This window comes from Hyla sarda, chromosome 4 (genome assembly GCF_029499605.1).
Source record: "Hyla sarda isolate aHylSar1 chromosome 4, aHylSar1.hap1, whole genome shotgun sequence".
NCBI lineage: Eukaryota > Metazoa > Chordata > Amphibia > Anura > Hylidae > Hyla > Hyla sarda.
The window spans coordinates 227,907,039-227,921,557 of NC_079192.1; positions in this window are offsets into that span (position 1 = coordinate 227,907,039).

The following is a 14,519-nucleotide window of genomic DNA, read 5'->3' on the forward strand; positions in this document are numbered from 1 at the left end:
GACCTGTCCACAACCTCAAAAAGTCACACTCCAAACTCCACTATGGCCAAGACCGAAGAGCTGTCGGAGGACACAAGAAACAAAATTTTAGACCTGCACCAGGCTGGGAAGACTGAATCTGCAATAGGCAAGCAGATTGGTGTGAAGAAATCAACTGTGGGAGCAATTATTAGAAAATGGAAGACATACAAGACCACTAATAATCTCCCTCAATCTGGGGCTCAAAGCAAGATCTCCCCCCGTGGTGTCAAAATGATCACATGAACGGTGAGCAAAAATCCCAGAACCACATTGGGGGAACTAGTGAATGAACTGCAGAGAGATGGGACCAAAGTAACCAAGGCTACCATCAGTAACACACTACGCTGCCAGGGACTCAAATCATGCAGTGCCAGACGTGTCCCCCTGCTTAAGCCAGTACATGTCCGGGCCTGTCTGAAGTTTGCTAGAGAGCATTTGGATAATCCAGAAGAGAATTGGGAGAATGTTATATGGTCAGATGAAACCAAAGTAGAACTTTTTGGTGAAAACTTAACTCATCCTGTTTGGAGGAGAAAGAATGCTGAGTTGCATCCAAAGAACACCAGACCTACTGTGAAGCATGGGGGGTGGAAACATCATGCTTTGGGGCTGTTTTACTGCTAAGGGACCAGGACGAGTAATCCATGTAAAGGAAAGAATGAATGGGGCCATGTATCGTGAGATTTTGAGTGAAAACCTCCTTCCATCAGCAAGGGCATTGAAGATGAAATGTGGCTGGGTCTTTCAGCATGAGAATGATCACAAACTCACTGCCTGGGCAACAAAGGAGTGGCTTCGTAAATAGCATTTCAAGGTCCTGGAGTTGCCTAGCCAGTCTCCAGGTCTCAACCCCATAGAAAACCTTTGGACGGATTTGCAAGTCAGTGTTGCCTAGCAACAGCCCCAAAACATCACTGCTCTAGAGGAAATCTGCATGGGGACATGGGCCAAAATACCAGCAACAGTATGTGAAAACCTTGTGAAGACTTACAGAAAATGTTTGACCTCTCTCATTGCCAACAAAGGGTGTATAACAAAGTATTAAGATTAACTTTTGTTATTGACCAAATACATATTTCCCACCAGTATTTGCTAATAAATTGTTAAAAAATCAGACAATGTGATTTTATGGATTTTTTTTCTCATTCTGTGTCTCATAGTTGAGTTATACCTATGATGAAAATTACAGGCCTATCTCATCTTTTAAGTGGGAGAACTTGCGCAATTGGTGGCTGACTAAATACTTTTTTGCCCCACTCTATATAGCCTAGAGGACTGAGATACCCACTCTCCTTCAACTTTGTCTAAAAGTAAAAAATGTTTGAAATTAGTTTAAGAATAAAACACTAAACTATTTTCAATATTAAACAAGCTAAAAAGTGCTGAATAAAAGTGATCAAAGTCATACATGGTATGAATGAACACTACCACATCAAAACAAGCCCTCACACAGCTCACTTAGCACACATGTTTTTATTGTGCAAAACTAAGGTTAAATGTCATTTATTTCACATGGTGAATTAGATACATCTGATGAAATTGAACACATCACCCTTTTTCACGCTCAATATCATGAAATTTTCACCAGATGTTGGTAAAAACCCAAGTAATCCATATTTACAAAGAAATCAAAAATATATAAGCTCAGAAAATAGTTTATGTGTAATAATGTGAAATGAAACAGGATAAATGTATTGAACACAAAGAAAGGGAGGTGCAAAAGGCATGGAAAGCTAAGACAACAGCTGAAATTTCTCAGTAATAAAAAAGCAATGCAGCCCTTGTTAGTGCAAATTAATATGACCAAAATTCTCCCATCCACTTGATGCATAAAGTCATATAGCAGAACAGATTGATGTAACCAATAATAAAAAGATGCAGTCTGTTAATGCTATGTGTTACCTTATGACACTATTCATAACTGCTCCCATGTGGAACACACATCTTTCTGGATACCAAAGCAGAGTATGCTTTCCCTTACCATACCTTATACTTCATTTGCAGATGTACAAAGGTAAAAACATAATTATAGGTGTGCATTAAGAAGAGAGATAGGAGACTAAAAACAAACCAAAATAAAATAAAATCACATAGTAACTGTGTACTATATGTACAGAATTGTCAAAACGTTATTGTTATAAAAAGAACTCTGTTATGATGATTAATTTATATGAAATCGGAAGTACAAAATCAGAATTAATAAGTAGCCATCTCTTTCAGATGTCAATTGATCAAATAAAAGTGAATTTATTTTTAAAGAGGCTGAAGTTTTGTGTACCACCTTCAAAAGAAATCTCTGGTATGGTAGACTGCTGGAGCATAAAAAGATTGGGAGGTCAGCATCTGTTTTTTTTAAACATTGTATTTATTGATTGAAGCAACTATGTTCAATGTACTATACAAAGCACATACACTGTTTAGTCTTTCCAGAAAGTAATTTCAGGAGTACATTTTGTTCTTTAAGGGATATTCACCACACCAAACTGCTTTTGTTTTATTTTAAAGTGGAATGGCATATTGTGAGATATAGCTAATTTTCATCAATCCTAAACCGTTAATTGATAAACTATGATACCTATTGATAGAAATTGCTACTGCTACCAGGTTGATAGGTAATAAAATAAATTGAATCTATTTATCTGCAAATATATCTGACTATTGCATGATTAATTTGCCTTTTACTTTTTAATTTCTAAATGTTGGCACAAGAAGGCTGATACCCTTTCTGGTTTTATCATTATTTTGCTTTAGCAAGAACTTTTTAATTAAAAATATTATCATTAGAGTTGAGCAAACTTTTGAAAAGTTCGGTTTGCCGGACTCACTGAACGTTTCGAAAATCGTGATTTGTTTCGGCTCAGTTCGTCTCAAACCAGCAATTAAATAAGCCCCTAAACAAGTTTAAAACACTTCCTAACAACTCTAAACCCCAGTTGAGCTCTGTGAGTTTATTCAAGTAGTTTTAAAGTGTTTTTAAGGACCAATTATAGCGACATGCGGTAACCCCTGGTAACTATTCCAGCTCGCCAATTTTTTAAAGCTTCTTCACACCAAAATATAGCAACATAAAGTATCCCTGATTGTTGGTAGAAGCCTGCCAATTAATGTTAACATGCATACAGAGGCATGGGAAGACCGTGGCTTTATCCCAGCGTTCCAAAAATTATCTCTTTTTTGGAAGTGGTAACAGAATTGGAGACTGAAGAAGAAATAGCTCTTGAGTGAAAAGCCGAACAAATTATCCCTTTTCTGGGGATGATGGGTTGTGTATGTGTAAGCCTGACTGGAAGTAGGGTGATAGTGGATTGGTGTTTCTTGTAGTAGCCCGCATACAGCAAGTGGTGGCTGACTGATGGTAATAGTGTGCAGCATGAGAATGAAGACATATGTTTATAGCATGCAGGACAATATAAAAGACTGATGTCACTAGTGTACAGCATGGGATGGCGGACTGATGTCAATAGCATCCAGTAGGGTCGGTGGTAAGTTCTGGCCAATGGTCACACGCAAGTTCTGGCCAATGGCCTAATCTGGTGAGCCAGAAGTCCATGGGGTCTGGCTGGAAGTAGCAGGTGCAAATGCAACAGATTTGATTTTGGCCAGCAGCCCTGGCTGGCTGCAAATTGGTTGCAAAAGTAACTACTATAAATTTGTTGAATTTTGTTGCCTGGCTGAAAGTAGCAGCGACAGAGCAAAACGTTTTCCGGCCAAGTATTGCCCCTGGCCGTAGGTACTACTCCATTTATCAATTGTGCCATGCTGGGTATGACTGTCTCAGCAAAATAATAGCAACTATTTATTCATTTTGACCAGCAGTCCTGGCTGGTTGCAAAAGCAAACACAACAAATTTGAATATGGTCAGCAGCCCTGGCTGTCCGCAGGGTGGTTGCAAAAGCAACCACTATAAATTTGTTGAATTTTGCTCCAGCCAGACAACCAAGGCCTGGGTGGAAGTAGCAGCCATGAATGGAGCAAAACTGTTTTTCGGCAATATATTGTCCCTGGCTATAAGTACAACTCCATGTATCAACCGTGGCATGCAGGGTACGATTGTCTCAGCAAAATATTGGTGACTAGGTACTCATTTTGGCCAGCAGACCTGGCTGGCTGCAGAGTGTTTTCAAAAGCAAATGCAACAAATTTGAATTTGGCCAGCAGCCCTGGCTGGTCACAGGATGTTTGCAAAAGCAAATGGGATGAATTAGAATTTTGCCATAGCCAGGTGGCCCAGGCCTGGCTGGATAATCCCACTGAGACAACAGAAATGGAGCAAAGCTTTATTTTGGCCACATATTGCCCCTTGGCCGTACTACTCTACATATCAACCATGGCATGCATTATATGGCTGTCTCAGCAAAATAATGGCGACTAGGTTGCCTGAAAAAATATAGCTGTCTCACCCCATTAGTTGCCTGAAGGTCGTGGAGTCCACAAGATGGTATGGGAGGGCCTGTGCCACCAACAACTTGGCAAGGTAGGAATTGAGGTGCACTACAACAGGGAGACTGGGAGAATACTGTTGTCTGGAGGATATAGATTCTCTAATGGATAACTGACGGGATCGGGGAGGAGGAGGGCACAACACAGATGAGGCAAATCCTTAAAATGAGCTGCCTATAGAAGAGGCCTGGCTGTTTGACAGTTGGGAGAAGACGACATAGATTTTTCCAAGCATTGCAAAAATTAGCCCTTTTTTGGGAGGAGCAACAGATTCTTAGTCTAGCAAGTGAAGAAGATGGCATGGATTTTTCCAAGCCTCCCAAAAATGTTCCCTTTTATTGGGGATTGCAGCAATAGAAAAAAGAATAAGCTCACCCCAAAGCCAACGATTCCGAGCATGGAGAGGGTGCGGACTGCACATATAAAATATCAAAGACAAGGAGACTCCAACTCGATTACAGATACAATAGCCGTCTTTATTCACATAGAGCTATACCAATCACAGGTACAAGGCCATGTGTGACACATTTCGGCCAGGTGTTGGCCTTACTCATATACTTTTATTGTGGATGATGGGTTGTGTATGTGTAGTCCTGGCTGGAAGTAGGGTGATGGTGGATTGGCGTTACTAGTAGTATCCAGCGTACAGCAGAGGGTGGTGAGGTAGAGTTATCTGTAGCCAGCAGAGAGCAGACATTGGTGGACTTGTACCCAGGCTTTGTGATACCTGAGGTGCTGACGTAGAGGTCCAATTTCAAAATTTGGACCCTGCCTGTGCCTCACTTTCTCTTTCTCTCCGCAGAAACGGCACCGTGCCTGCTTTCCTGCATCTGGTAACATAGTCAAGAATTTCCACACGGCAGGAGACCTTAAATAGCTAGGTACAGTAACACCCGACTGTGCCCATGTTCTAGAATATTTTTTTCTCGAGCCTTCAGGTCCAGCACCAGTGTCATCTGCTCCTGAAATGCTTGGACCAGAAGGCCCGCTGATATCCTCCTCTTTAAACTCCTCTTCATCATCCCCACCACTCCTCTCAGTTAGCACTTCTGTTGTGTCATCATGGCCTCCTTTTTCCCCCGCACCACATCCACCATGATGCCACAACGACCACCAGTCCCACTAGTGCTATGTTCAGCCACTGTGGCCCGTTCCCCATCTCAACAACAACTCCTCGTCTGAATTTAAATGGTCACTGCCAGATCCAAAAACTTTTTATATGTTGTTACTGATGAAAATTTAAATTTAATATGTTTGTTTAAATTTTTTTTTTATATTTTATGAAGAAAACGTCTCCTGAAAATCCCACTACTAGGGGTCCTGCGGCAGCATCAGGCTTGTCCATGAGTCATACACAAATGACTCATGGACAAGGCAGCATAAGTAGACACACCAATCATCTCCCACCACAAAAAGTGAGAGACACGCCTTTCTAACATCTCTAACACTGTGAGCTAATGAAAAGAGTGTTTTTTTTAATTATAAATATAGGTGATAGATGCATATAAATTAGATGTGTATGGTCAGGATTAGGTACTGAACAACAACATATTATTATTATTATTTTTTGTGGGATCTTACAGGTAGGCTTTAAAGGTGTGTTCCACTCCTAGACACCTTATCCTCTGTCCAAAGGATAGGTGATAAGGTGTCTGATCGTAGGGGGTTCGTCCGCTGGGACCACCCCCCACCACGATCTTTGGTGACCTAAGCCGTCACATCATCTCCCATAGACATGAATTGAGTTGGCATGACGTTACGACCACGGCTGCCTGAAACTGGGGTTATGAACGTAAATGTTCAGAATGCTGGGGGCCAGGCCGGAGATTACGGGGGGTCCCAGTGGCCAGAACCCTGTGATCAGACATCTTATCCCCTATCCTTTGGATGTCTTTAACATGTATAACTTGGAAGAAAGACAAAAGAGGGGATATAATAGAAATCAAATACATAAAGGGAATCAACATGGTGAAGGAGGAAAGGATTTTTAATCCCTTAAGGACAAAGCCCATTTTGGCCTTAACCTTCAACGACCACGGATGTAAACATACGTCCTGGTTTGGCGGTACTTCGCGCACCAGGACATACATCGGAGCGGTGCTCGTGTCATACACGGCAGGGTCCAGCTGCTATCAGCAGCCGGGGACCCTCCGGTAATGGCTGACATCCGTGATCACGCGGATATCCGCCATTAACCCCTCAGATGCCGTGATCAGTACAGATCACGGCATCTGCGACAATGCGCATGTTAAAATAGATGATCGGATCACCCGCAGCGCTACCGCGGCAATCCGTTCATCTGTAATGGTCGACGGAGGTCCCCTCACCTGCCTCCGTCCATCTCCCAGCGTCTCCTGCTCTGGTCTGAGGTCGAGCAGACCAGAGCAGAAGATTGCCGATAAAAATTATCAGTGCTATGTCCTATGCATAGCACTGAACAGTATGAGCAATCAAATTATTGCTATAGATAGTCCCCTATGGGGAGAAAAAAAAGTGTAAAAAAAAAGTTATAAAATGTAAAAGTAAAAAAATTCCCCTCCCCAATAAAAATGAAAATTGTCAGTTTTTAACGTCTTAACACCAAAAAGCGTAAGAATTTTTTTAAATAAACATATTTGGTATCGCCGCATGCATAAATGTCTGACCTATCAAAATATAATGTTAATGATCCCATACTGTAAATGGTGTAAACGTTGTACAAAAAGTTTTAGATTTTTTTTAAGCGGTACAAAAATATAAAAGTATCTAGCCATGGATATCATTTTAATCGTATTGACTCACAGAATAAAGAACACATGTCATTTTTACCGTAAAGTGTACAGTGTGAAAACGAAACCCTCCAAAATGTGCTAAATTGTGTTTTTCATTAAAATTTCCTTGCAAAAAATTTTTTGGGGGGGTTCACCGTACATTTTATGGTAAAATGAGAGGTTGCATTACAAAGTACAATTGGTCACGCAAAAAGCAAGCGTTATGGATTTTAGAAGGTGAGGAGGAAAAAACTAAAACGGAAAAATAAAATTGGCCTGGTCCTTAAAGGGGTACTCCACCCCTAGACATCTTATCCGATCGCGGGGGTTTCGCCGCTGGGGACCCCCGCAATATAGCATGCGACACCCACCTGTTACTGCTCCGGAAGCGCTGGAGGGTCTGGCTCCCGACCACGGGAACAGAAGATTGTGACGTCACGACTCCGCCCCCGTGTGATGTCACACCCTGCCCCCTCAATGCAAGTCTATGGGAGGGGGCGTGACGGTATTCTATATTGCGGGGGTCCCCAGCGGCGGGACCCCCACGATGAGACATCTTTTCTCCTATCCTTTTGATAGGGGATAACATGTCTAGGGGTGGAGTACCCCTTTAAGGTTAAAATGGGCTTGGTCCTTAGGGGGTTATTTTTATTTTTGCATTTTTGTTTTTTCCTCCTCGACTTCTAAAAATCATATTACCAATATTACTTTGTAATGACATCACTTATGTTAACATAAAATGTATGGCGCAACCCCAAAAATATTATTTATGTGGGAAAATTGAAAAGAAAGCCACAATTTAGCAAATTTTGGAAGGTTTTGTTTTCAGGGTGTATACGTTATGGTAAAATTGACAAGTTCTCTTTATTCTGTGGGTTAATACGATTAAAATGATACCCATGATATATGCTTTTTCGATTAATGTACCACTTAAAAAAAAAATCTCAAACTATTTTAACAAAATTAGTATGTTTGAAATTGCGCTATTTTGACCACCTATAACGTTCTCCTTTTATCGTATATGGGGCGGTATTAGGGATGATTTTTGTGCCATGATCTGTAGTTTTTATCGGTACAACTTTTGCTTAGGTTTTACTTTTTATAAATTTTTTTTATACATTTTTGGGGAATAAAATTTGACAAAAATGCTGTAATTTTGGATTTTTTTTTTTTTTTTACATTTATGCTGTTCACCGTACAGGATAATTAACAATATATTTTGATAGTTCAGGCTTTTACATACATGGCAATACCAAATATGTTTATTAATTATTTTTTTATGCTTTTTTGGAGGTAAAATGGGAAAAACTGATGATTTACATTTTTATTAAGGGAGGAAATTTTTTTTTCCCACTTTAATAGCTATTTATAGCAATCATTTGATTGCTAATACTGTGCCTTATGCATAGTATTGATCAGTATTTTCGATGATATTCTGCTCTGGTCTGCTCGATCTCAGACCAGAGCAGAAGACCCCATTATGGAGGATCGGATCCCCGAGGCTGCGGGCAATCCGATCATCCATTTAAAGTACTGCGCTGCCGTAGATGCCGTGATCTGTATTGATCACGGCATCTGAGGGGTTAATGACGGACATCCGCGCGATTGCGGATGTTCGCCAGGATCCCTGGCTACTGATAGCAGCCAGGACCTGCCCCGCATGACGCTAACACCCGGTCCTGTGCTCGCGGTCATGGTGGAGCGTAAATGTACGTCATGGTGCATTAAGTACCATTGCACTATGACGTCCATTTACGTCCATTGTTGTTAAGGGGTTAAAAGAAGAAAAAAATACCCCAATTGGACATAGTTTTAAATTAAAGGGGCAAAGATTTGTGCAGTAATATCAGGAGGTATTACTTTACTGAGAGTGTAGTGGATGCATGGAATTGCCTTCCTGCAGAAGTGGTAGCTGCAAATACAGGGAAGGAGTTTAAGCATGCATGTTATAGGCATAAGGCAATCCTTCATATAAGGTAGGGACAAGGACTTGTCATAGTACTCAGAATATAGGGCCAAATGGTTCTTATCTGCCAACACATTCTATGTTTTATGTTTTTACTTCTTATATAAAAATAAAGCCTTTAAAAATGTTTTAGCATTGCAATATTCTGACCCCTGTTCTGTAACTTTTTTTTATTTTTCCATCTACAGAACTGTGTGAGGGCTAATTTTTTTCCCCAGTGAGCTGAGTTTTATTGGTGCCCCATGACTAGGGATGAGCGAATCGAATCTGACAAATCCAAAATCATTACGAACTTCAGGAAAAATTTGATTAGTAACGAATGTGAATATTGCCGCGATTCGATTGCGCAAATCGCTTCATTAGACTCCATTTAGTGTGGTCCAGGCTCCAGGGGCCGGGCATCTAAAATGGTGGATCCACATGTGAGGACATGGGGCAAGGAATCCTAGGAAGGCAAGAACAGGGGTCGGCGGGATGACCCTGAATCACATGCAGCCTATCAGCAGCCAGCTACCCCTGTGATGTCACAGCCCTATATCATCGGCAGCCATCTTGCAGTCAGTCACATCAGCGTTCTACTACAGAGAAAGAGGGATAGACAGCAGTGTGTGTTGCACAGAAAAGCATTTTTACAGCAGCGATTCACCTCCCAGTCACATCATTGTCCTCTATTAAGTGTAACCTGTGCACACATCTAAGTGGTGTATCATTTTGTTCCTGTTAAAGTCTTAATTCTAGATACTGAGAAAGGCCAGGCAAAAGTGCACACCGGCTGGTGTTGTAGACAAATACTGTTTTAATCGTAGTGAAGTGCATTGTCCTCCCCTCATAAGTGCATACCACATACGTACATCTAAGTGGTGTACCCTTTTGTTCCTGTGAAAGTCTTAAGGGCCTAGATATTGTGAAAGGCCAGCCAAAGTACAAATCTGCTGGTGTTTTAGACAAATACTGTTTTAAGCGTAGTGGAGCGTATTGTACTCCCCTCATATGCGCACTAAGTATGTTAGGCAGAGAAGTGCCAGGACTTGCACAGAGGAGTGGCAGAGGCATAAATTCATCAGGCAGAGGTCACAGAAGACTAGGGACGAGTGGCAGCAGGAGTCGCAGCGAGACGCCGATCGCACTTGGGAGCTGGGTGCAGAAAGGGCTTCATCATCATCAGGAGAAGAGGGTTGCAGGTTGCCTGTGAGGCAGCAGCTGAGCTAGCAAGGTGGTAGCATAGTTGGCAGTCAGCATGGTGGCAGAAGTGGAAAGTCTGGAGCCAAACGTGTCGAGGTAGACCACCTGCTTTGCGGCACCATACCTGGCAGTAGCAGTCAATCAGTGTGGACTATTGGTATGAAAATCAGCTACTCAGTGGTGTGGCAGTTTTAAATCAAGAATCCGGAGGATGTTAACCTGGCCACATGCAAGATATGTCGGCAGAAGGTGAAGCATGGCCAGGGTCTAAATGTTGGAACCACGGCCCTGCGTCAACATATGCAGCGTTACCATAAAGTGGCCTGGGAGAACCGTGGCTCCGATGTAGTGGTCCAGCCTGCTGCATCACCCAGTGGCATGCTGCTCCCGGTTTCAGCCAGCTAAGGCTCCACCACCTCAGCAGAAGGGAGCTGTGTATCATACCCATCTTCTGTCGCTCCAGATGCCCCTGCTCCTCCTACTTTGAGTCAGTCATGCCGAGGTAGAGAGTCCAAAGCCGACATTTCTTTGCGAAGAAGGCAGTACCAGCCCTGAACAATTTTGTGGAACAGAACGTGGACCAGTCCTTGAGCTTGTCGTTGTGTACCAAGGTGCACTGTAGTGCCGATGTCTCTAGCTGTGACTATGGTCAGGGACAATACATGCCCTTTACGGCTCACTGGGTGAATGTGGTTCCTGCACAGCTACAACAGCAACTTGGACAGGTCATGCCGCTTCCGCCTCCATGCTCTCAGGCCGTTGGTCCTGTGACCAACTCCGCCTAATCATCCTCCACCGTGTTCTCAGTCTCCACTGCACAGACAAGTCTCAGTGCTCCTCCAACATACCATGTGTGCAGGGCACAGCGGTGTCACACTGTTCTTCAAATGGTTTGCCTTGGCGAACTGAGTCACACAGGGAGGAACTGTTAAAAGTAATTCATCAAGAAATCGAATCATGGCTTAATCCACGAAAACTGGAAATGGGAACCATGGTGACTGACAACGGGAAGAATATCTTGTCTCAACTGCAACAAGGAAGCCTGAGACATGCGCCCTGCATGGCACACATGTTCAATCTGGTTGTCAAGCGGTTCCTGAAGTGTTCCCCCCATTTTCAAGACATCCTAACGATTGTGACGTTGCCACGCACTGGAATTCCACCCTCCATATGTTGGACCAACTATACAAACAGAGAAAAGCCGATTTCTTGATGATCCAAGCGGATAGGGGGACTCCCCTGTGTAGCTTCAATGTCAACCAGTGGCAGCTCATATATGACACCTGCTATTTGCTCAGGCCCTTTGAGGAAGCCACATTATAAGTCAGCCAGGATTACGGGATGAATAAGGTCATTCCACTGCTTCATTTACTACAACACATGTTGGAAACCATGGCTGGTCAGGGCACTGGAGACGTGGTGCCTACATCTCATGGCCACATGAGCCCTGTGGGGGCTGAACTGGAGGAGGAGGGGCACAGTGGAGCACAGTTTAGGTTTCACAAGATGAGAGGTTTTTCTAGTAATCTAACAGGAGAGGAGGAGCAGGAGCAGCTAGACGAACTAGAGGGTTATAAGGAAGGTGAAACTGAGGACCAAGACACATTGTGGCAGTATGTAGTGGAGATGGAGGCAGGGAGTCCCTCCGAGTCACTTGCACAAATGGCATGATGCATGCTCACTTGCATGTCACCATTCGGCAGTGGGATGACTTCTGGCTCTCCACCTTCTTGGACCCTCGCTACCGGCACAAAATGGCAGCCTTTTTTACACCCACTGAGAGGGAGGACAAACTGACCTACTACAGAGAAATCCTACGTATTCAGTTGGCCGATGCCTTTCTGCACCATTGTCCATCCTCTCGCAGGTCTGAACCAGGGGGGGGGGGGGGGCTCTGCGCTCACCTTCCATTGCCATGGCTGCTTGGGAGGGGAGGGGCGGCAGGAGCAGTACCAGCTCCATCAGCCTGAGTCTACAGTTGATGATGAGTAGCTTTCTTCACCCACATAGTGAAGTAACTCATCAGCAGCAGGAGGTAGACCTGGAGCAGGACCTGGACCAGCAGGTGGTGGCATACCTTGACATGACCATGCCAGCACACTTTGAAGATCCGCTGGACTTCTGGGTGTTCAAACTTGATTTGTGGCTGCAACTAGCAAAGTTTGCTCTGGAGAAGCTGTCCTGCCCGGCTAGTAGTGTGCCATCAGAGCTGGTGTTTAGTGCGGCGGGGGCCATAGTAATCCCAAGGAGAACTCGTCTATCATTAAAAAATGTGGAGAGACTGACCTTTGTGAAGATGAATCAGGCATGGATTAGCCAGGATTTCCACCCACCAATGCCTGATGCATCAGAGTAGATTGACCATAGTGCCACACCAGCACTTCACAAATATGGATAGTGCAAAACATATTTAAGGTGCTGCTCCCCAGTTACAGATATTCCTCGGCATCAGACCACAAATAAGTATTAAAGATATGCATTAGCTAAAACTTTTCTTAGGATTAAATATATGTACCCAATTTGTTTTTTAAATCAAACAAAAGGAAAGATGTGCAAAAAACCACCATGTGCCACCTACACCACCAAGACATCGTCTTAAAAAGGGCGGCCCCACACAGGAACCTCTCCCTATTTCCCCCTAAAACCCTGGGAAATGGCAGTGTTTGCAGGTGGAAATATGGAGAGGTCCCTGTGTGGGAGGGACCTCTGTGTCTTTTTAGAGCGAGTAACACTTGCCAAGAAGGGAATTAATAATGCGCGAGTAGTGTCTTGCAGGGGAAGTTTTTACCCCACCGGTTACAATGAACCATATGTTGTTCCCTTCCACCTTTTAGAGGTCTTTGCATCACATCAATACTTGGTGGTGTAAGTGGCACATGGTGTTTTTTGCACAACTTTCCTTTTGTTTGATTCCTAAAATTTTTTGGGTACATATATTTTATCCTAAGCATATTGTTAATAGTTACATTTTACATAATGCATATCTTCAGTACTTACTTGTGCACACTACCTCTTTTACAAAAGAGACCATTTTCTTCTGCCTACCTGCCTCAGCTATTATTCTTATCCTGCCAGCCGCCTGATGCCACACATCTGATGCAAAGTTCTCCTTTTTTCACCCACCTTCATCACCAGGTACTGGTATTGCCACCCATTGCACCACTATGTCTCCGGGTCACTTTCAGGTCTCCTACTGCCACCATATGTTCTCCTCATGCAGATGCCAGCTCCAGGCTGTTTCATTTATCCACCATATGTTCTCTTCATGCTGCTGCCAACTCCAGGCTGTGTCATTCAGCCACTATATGGTCTGCTCTTGCTGCCACCAACTCCAGGCTGTGTCATTCAGCCACTATATGTTCTCCTCATGCTGCCGCCAACTACAGGCTGTGTCATTCAGCCATTATATGGTCTCTTCTTGCTGCCGCCAACTACAGGCTGTGTCATTCAGCCACTATATGGTCTCCTTATGCTTCCGCCACCTCCAGGCTGTTTCACTGTACCGCCATGTGGCCTCCTCATGCTGCGGGCACATTAAATAAAACTTTTTAGGTTCATCTATTTGAAATCTTCAATTTAAATGTTAAAAAATATCTTTAATCTTTTCAATTGTGAGGCCCTATGGTCTCGTTAGGCTGTTGCACTTCCAGGCTGGGTCATTCAGCCACTTTAAGGTCTCCTCATGCTGCCCCCACCTCCACGCTGTGTCATTCAGCCACTATATGGTCTCCTCATACTGATGCCACCTCCAGGCTCTGTCATTGTAACGCTCTGTGACAGTGATTCTAATAGCGACACCTCTAATCAGCATGTCATACTGAATAGCAGTATTATTTTACAAACCCAGCACACTCCATATGAGTGTTACAGCAAGGCAAAGTGTTCTACACCCCTATTGAGGCTCTCTGTAGGCCAGAAATAGCTGTTTTTAATACAGATTTGCTGTGAATAAATTTGTACCGAACAGTAAAATTCGGCAAATCGGCCAAATCAAATTTTTCTAAAATTCACTCATCTCTAACCATGACAACCAACTAGTACCCCACAAGTGTGTTTTGATGTTGATCAAACCCTGGATCAGCACCTGTCAGACACACACCAAGTATGGAGCAAGCTCAACTTCTGAGTCCTCTCTATACTCCCCCCCCTCTATACATAT